Source organism: Camellia sinensis, chromosome 11 (assembly GCF_055761805.1).
Source record: "Camellia sinensis isolate YWXY chromosome 11, ASM5576180v1, whole genome shotgun sequence".
Taxonomy (NCBI): domain Eukaryota; kingdom Viridiplantae; phylum Streptophyta; class Magnoliopsida; order Ericales; family Theaceae; genus Camellia; species Camellia sinensis.
In genome coordinates, this window is record NC_138971.1 from 168,693,716 (window position 1) to 168,701,696 (window position 7,981).

The window sequence follows — 7,981 nt, forward strand, 5'->3', positions numbered from 1 at the left end:
TATTAGTGGTTAAGGCACACGCGCTGCGTGTGTAAATTTTTTTTAAAAAAATTATGAGGTTTAGTCAATAAAAATTGAATTAACCAACGTTACTTTTCAATTGGTAAAAATTTTAATACATTCTTATTTAATTTGTTTTTGTTTTTTTAATTTATATATTCAATTGAATAATTTTTTTTTTCTGAATTTGATATGATATATATACACATATTTTCATATACTTTTACATTATCTCAAATAAAATAAAAATATACTCACAGAGATGAAGCCCCCACTCTTTCCTAGGATGGCAACAGGGTTAATGGGGTGGATATTAATTCTCCATCTTCATTCTCTTATAATTATTTTTTCTCATTCCCCATTCTCCATGGGTACTACCCTCCACGTCTCTTAATGGATATGGATATTCCCCAACCCAACTTGACCCTCCATTTTTTTATTTATTTTTATTTTTCATTTTTAAGATTCACAATCAAAACTAAATATACATTCAATCTTCTTCTTTTTTTAAAGGTTTACAACCATTTTTATTTTTTTATTTTAAAGATTCACAACCAAAACTAAATATACATTCAATCTTAAAATTTTTTTTTTAAAAAATGGTTATGAACCTTAAAAAAAATGAAATAAAATAAAGATTGAATGTATATTTAGCTTTGGTTGTGAATCTTAAAATAAAATAAAATAAAATAATAAATTGATTGTGAACCTGAAAAAAAAAAAAAATAAATAAAAGAAAAAAGATTGAATATATATTTAGTTTTGGTTGTGAATCTAAAAAAAAAAAAAAATTGGTTATGAACCTGAAAAATAAATAAATAATAATAAAAAAAAGATCGAATGTATATTTAGTTTTGGTTGTGAATCTTAAAAAAAAAAAAAAAAAAAAAAGACAAACATATGGGGAAATTAGTAGGGACCCATCCCTTGTGGATATTTAAAGAATATCATTTACCCTACCCAGTAGATAAGATAAAAAAAGAAAAAGCCATGTATTTGGGTTGGGTCTCTCTTGATACTAGGTTATCCATTGACATCCCTACTATTTCCCATAATTTCATTTGTAAACTAAACAAATAAGGTACTTTCTTTTTCTCCTTGTTTTTGTTTCTCCTTCATCCTCTTTCCCTTACACCATTTTGCTTATTCTTCTGTTCAATCGCCCCTCTCTCTCTCTCTCGCTCTCTTTCTATTATTTCCACATCTTCCCTCGTTACTAGAACAAATAAGGTATTTTCTCTCTCTAGTATTCAATTTAGAACTGTTGTGCAGTTTGGACACATGGGTAGTGAAATCGATTGGTTTGAATTTATCATGTTACCCTTAACTATAAATTGATATTAGTGTAAAAATAATATAATTATTTAAAAAGTTATGGTCATTTTAGAAAAAATGGAAAAAAATTTCTAAGTGAAGCTTCAGGACACCAAAATTCTTGTTGGCTTTTAATAATAGTGTAGATAGTATAGATACGAGACCTTCACAAACGCTGAAACCACTACCATCATCATCAACGCCGTGAAGATCATACGGCCCACATTCCTCCCAAAACCAAACACTGCGCAATCGATAACCCCCTCATCACCGCCATCTTCCTCAGCAACCCTAAGTACCGAATCACCCGGTGGTCATTGTGGTCGTAATCGTAATCGTAATCTACTCCGTTTAATAAATAGCAATCTGATGATTTCTCGCAATCCATGAAATCTTCGACTCGGTGACAATGGGCGGCGGTGTGTAATCTAGGACTGGTGTTGGCAGTGGTGGCGACACCGGTGGACATGTGTTCACCTTATATATAGTATATATAGATACATTATATATAGTATAGATATAATGTGTTACTTAAGTAGTTAGTGTTTTCTTCATACAACTGAAGGTCGAAGGTTCGAGTCTTTCGCATTTTATTTATCTATTTTTTAAAAAATATTTAAATAGAAACATGGACACTTGGCAACATAAGAAGCCAAGGCTTCATGACACCATAAATGGTGATCATTTTATGTATAGTATAGATATATATATCAGAGATGTACAGTTTTGGCAGGGCGTGTAACTGCTTCCAACGGTTGGGTTTTTGGGTGTTTTGGAATGGCATTTTTTGGGGCTTTTTTTTTTTTTTGGAGGGAGTCTATTTTTGTCTTTAATGATTTTTTAAAAAAAATTCAAGCTGTGTTGGTTATGTATTCCAAACACATTTTCACCTACTGATTTAAGTGTGGTGTTTATTTTGAACTTTTAAATTATAATTTCACACCTACTTTTAAAAACTACTTTCCAGATCGGAAAATTTGGCTAACCCAGTCGTCCTCCCGGACATCTGGTTGGTTGACCGGAACAGTATTCTTTTTCTTTTTTTTTTTTCACCTGTCATTTTTATATTGCAAATAAAAAATATTTTTAAAATTTTTATATGAGTTTTGAATAAAATTTTGACGTGTGTTTGGTTATATGTTGCAAATTTTTTAATCACATAACTTTTCTAATTTCAAAAATTCAAAATTCCCTCCAAAACTCTTTTGAAAACTTATAACCAAATAAATTTTCTACACTCAAATCATAATTTCAAAACTCACAAATTCAAAATACAACTCTATTCTCTAATCATATTTATAAAACTCTACCAAACGCTACCTTAGATTTTTAGATTCAGCTCGACAAAAATAAGTTAAAATAATTATTTTTTTCGTCTTTAGTGATTTTTTTTTAAAAAAACAAATCAAAACAAATATACTTTTTAGATTCATCTCGACAAGACAGAGCAAAAAAAATAAAATATTTCGACATAATTTTGAAAAAAAATTACTACAGATAAAAAAAATTAGAGTGAATTACACTGACACCTCGTGAATTGTAGTCCAATTACATCTCACCACCTGACGTTCTGGAAATTACATTCTAACACTGGTGGTTAATAGTCTCATTCCACAAACTCCCTACTTATATAAAAGGTAACAACTACTAATAGAAAAACAGAAGAAATTATATTGGCAAAAAAAAAAAAGTAAAGCAAAGAAAAAAAAGCAGTGGAAGTAAAGCAAAGCATAAAAAAAGAGTGCATGAGTTTAATATTTTCATTCCGTCTAAATAATTACAATGACTAGGGGGTTAGTGTAATTTCTCAAACGTCAAGAGATGATAAGTATTGAACCCAAGCCACAAGGGGTGTAAGTGCAATTTACCAAAAAAATTAAAAAAATATGTATTTCTTTTGGATAAATTACACTGACACCCCTTTGAGATTTTGGTCCAAATACATTCCACTTCCTGATATTTTAGAAATTATATTCTCACCCTATGATTAATAATCTCATCTCACAAACTCCTCATGCTTATATAAAAAGCAAGAACTCCTAGTAAAAAATCACATAAGAAATTACATAGGGAAAAAAAAAGGTAAAGCAAATGAAAGGAGAAAAAAAACAGAAGAAGTAAAGCAAAGTAAGAAAAGAGAGTGCATAAGTTTAATGTTTTCATTCTGTCTAAATAATTACAATGATAAGAAGGTTAATGTAATTTCCCAAAATTAGGAAATGATATATATTAAATCCAAATCTCAAAGGAGTGTAAGTGTAATTTACCCTCCTTTTTTTGGGGCCAAAAAGGGCCCTGCAACCTTGGGCTCCCTAGAATTGATACATATTGAATTGAATTGGGTTTTAGTCCATAACATGGACTAAAGGTATGTGAGCTGTAAAGTCCACCTTAAATTTCGATTTGATATGCACGTATGTGTATTTTAAATATATATATATATATGATTAGATAATTATAATATTTTTATTTTATTATATTTATTTAAATATATATATATATATATATATATGAATGTGTTTTAAAGAAAAGTAATGATATATAAATTTTTTATACAGAATTATATAGGTTAATCTAGACTTTTCATTTCAAAACATAATTGTGGGTGTTGATTTCCGACCACACAACCAAAAAAGGGAACTCAGTTGGAGAGCACCGACATAATAGATTAAGCCTAACAACCTACACAAGAATATGAGAATCCGGCGATGGTTCGTGTCACGACCCAAACCCGTCCCTATAGGTTTAGCATCGTAACCGGCCAATAATCCTGAACTTACCGAAGGCCTCTGAAATAAATTAACATAATATTAGGGGCTAGCGGAAATAAATAATAAATATACAATGTCCATTGAGCTGTGCAGACTTGTTTGGGACAGAAAGTTTCTAAACTTTTATATACATATATACACATCATTCTTACGTCATCATATATATGCAGATTAGACAAAAAGAGACTTAACCCTATTTACAAAATGCACAAAGACTTGTTTAACTAAACAGGAAAACAAAACTTACACTTTAAATCACGTAGCCATAACCACTTGACATATTCGGAACCTTCACGGGAGACACATAGGTTGGCTGATAAAAACAGATTCCAGGCAGATGCCTCTAAGCTTGGTCACGCGCCTAATCACCTACATACATAAGTAATACAGTGAGCTGGAGCCCAGTAAATAATAACAACGTAAAGGGTTTTTATAAATATACATTATTACATAGATATACACACTCATAATTTTGGTCCTTGTGTCATTTTGGTCCAATAATTTCAACTGGATCAATTGACCCTGAATTTTTAATTTTGTCTCCAATTGGTCTAATTGCTTTCAATGGTTAACATTTTTTTATGGCAAATGTGCATACGAGCGGCATGTGTCATACTTTTATGAGCAAAAATTATAAACTTGATCAATTCAGTAATTTAATCTCAACTAACTTAATCAAAATTTTATATTAAAAACCCTACCGACGTTGTTAATTGCACTAAATTGAGCAAAATCTAAAATTAATAATCAAAATTAAGCCAATTGAAACATGAGACAAGCGGCAAAATGTAGGGACTACCGTGTATATATACACATGTATGGATCTGAAACTTTTTAGAGAGAGAATGTGAGGGGAAAGAGATACCGATTCACTGGGAACGGCCATGTTAATGAGCATTTTGGCGGTTCAATTAAGGCTGCCGAAGTCGGAAACCTTGTCGCACCTTTCGAGCTTTGATTTGGAGAGAATTTGGGGGCTGGAGAGGGAATAGAGAATGAGATGATGAGAGAAAAGTGAGAGAAGATGAAGAGAATGAGAGGGGGAGAAGGTTTCATTTCGTTTGAAGAGTGACCAAGTGGGTGATTTGTTGATGGTGGAACTGTCTATCAAGAGAGGGACCTGTTTAGGGGAATATATATATATATATATATATATGCATGTATGTATCAAAGATGTGCGGTTTTGGCGGGGCATGTAACTGCTTCCAACGGTTGGGTTTTTGGGTGTTTTGGAATGGCATTTTTGGGGGCTTTTTTTTTTTTTTTTTTTTTGGGTCTATTTTCCTCTTTAATGATTTTTTTTAAAAAATTCACGTTGTGTTCGTTATGTATTCAAAACACATTTCCCCCTACTGATTTAAGTGTGGTATTTATTTTGAACTTTTAAATTATAATTTCACACCTACTTTTAAAAACTCCTTTCCAGATTGGAAAATTTGGCTAACTCGGTCGTCCTCCCGGACATCCGGCTGGTTGACCGGAACAATATTCTTTTTTTTTTTGGCACCTATTATTTTTATATTGCAAATAAAATATATTTTCGAAATTTTTAAAATTTTTATATGAGTTTTGAATAAAATTTTGGCATGTGTGTTTGGTTATATGTTGTAAATTTTTTAATCAAATAACTTTTCTAATTTCAAAAATTCAAAATTCCCTCCAAAACTTTTTTCAAAACTCATAACCAAATAAATTTTTTACACTCAAATCATAATTCCAAAACTCACAAATTCAAAATACAACTCTATTCTCAAATCATATTTGTAAAACTCTACCAAACGCTACCTTAGATTTTTAGATTCAGCTCGACAAAAATAAGGTAAAATAAGTATTTTTTTCGTCTTTAGTATCTTTTTTACAAAAAGAAAAAAAAAATCAAAACAAATATACTTTTTAGATTCATTTCGACAAGACAGAGCAAAAAAAATAAAATATTTCGACATAATTTTGAAAAAAATTACTAAAGATAAAAAAATTTAGGGTAAATTACACTGACACCTCATGATGCGTAGTCCAATTACATCTCACCTCCTGACGTTCTAGAAATTACATTCTCACTCTTGTGATTAATAGTTCGATTCCACAAACTCCTTCCTTATATAAAAGGTAACAACTACTAATAGAAAAACAGAAAAAATTATATTGGGGAAAAAAAAAAGTAAAGCAAAGAAAAAAAACAGTGGAAGTAAAGCAAAGCATAAAAAGAGAGTGCATGAGTTTACTATTTTCATTTCGTCTAAATAATTACAATGACTGGGGGTTAGTGTAATTTCTCAAATGTCAAGAGATGATAAGTATTGAACCCAAGCTACAGGTGGTGTAAGTGTAATTTACCAAAAAAATTTAAAAAATATGTATTTTTTTTAGATAAATTACACTAACATCCCTTGAGATTTGGTCTAATTACATCCCACTTCCTGATATTTTAGAAATTACATTCTCACCCCTATGATTAATAATCTCATTTCACAAACTCCTCGTGCTTATATAAAAAGCAAGAACTCCTAGTAAAAAAACACATAAGAAATTACATAGGGAAAAAAAAAAAAGGTAAAACAAATGAAAGGAGAAAAAAAACAGAAGAAGTAAAGCAAAGTAAGAAAAAAGAGTGCATAAGTTTAATGTTTTCATTCTGTCTAAATAATTACAATGATAAGAAGATTAATGTAATTTTCCAAAATTAGAAAATGATATATATTAAATCCAAATCTCAAAGAAGTGTAAGTGTAATTTACCCTCCTTTTTTTGGGGCCAAAATGGGCCCTGCAACCTTGGGCTCCCTAGAATTGATACATATTGAATTGAATTGGGTTTCAGTCCATAACATGGACTAAAGGTATGTGAGCTGCAAAGTCCGTCTTGAATTTCGATTTGATATGCATGTATGTGTATTTTAAAAATATATATATATGATTAGATAATTGTAATATTTTGATTTTATTATATTTATTTAAATATATATATATATATGTATGTATGTATATATATATGAATGTGTTTTAAAGAAAAGTAATGATAAATAAAATTTTCATACAGAATAATATAGGTTAATCTAGACTTTTCATTTCAAAACATAATTGTGGGTGTTGATTTCCGACCACACAACCAAAAAAGGGAACTCAGTTGGAGAGCACCGACAGAATAGATTAAGCCCAACAACCTATACAATAATATGAGAATCCGGCGATGGTTCGTGTCACGACCCAAACCCGTCCCTATAGGTTTAGCATCATAACCGGCCAATAATCCTGGAATTACCGAAGGCCTCTGAAACAAATTAACATAATATTAGGGGCTAGCGGAAACAAATAATAAATATAAAATGTCCATTGAGCTGTGCAGACTTGTTTGGTACCGAAAGTTTTAAACTTTTATATACATATATACACATCATTCTTACGTCATCATATATATGCAGATTAGACAAAAAGGGACTTAACCCTATTTACAAAATACACAAAGACTTGTTTAACCAAACAAGAAAACAAAATTTAAACTTTAAATCACGTAGCCATAAGCACTTAACATATTCGGAACCTTCACGGGAGGTATATAGGTTGGTTGACAAAAACAGATTCCAGGCAGATGCCTCTAAGCTTGGTCACGCGCCTGATCACCTACAAACATAAGTAATACAGTGAGCTGAAGCCCAGTGAATAATAACAAAGTAAAGGGTTTTAATGAATATACATTATTACATAGATATACATACTCATAATTTTGGTCCTTGTGTCATTTTGGTCCAATAATTTCAACTGGATCAATTGACCCTGAATTTTTAACTTTGTCTCCAATTGGTCCAATTGTTTTCAATGGTTAACATTTTTCTATGGCAAATGTGCATACGGGCGACATGTGTCATTCTTTTATGAGCAAAATTATAAACTTGATCAATT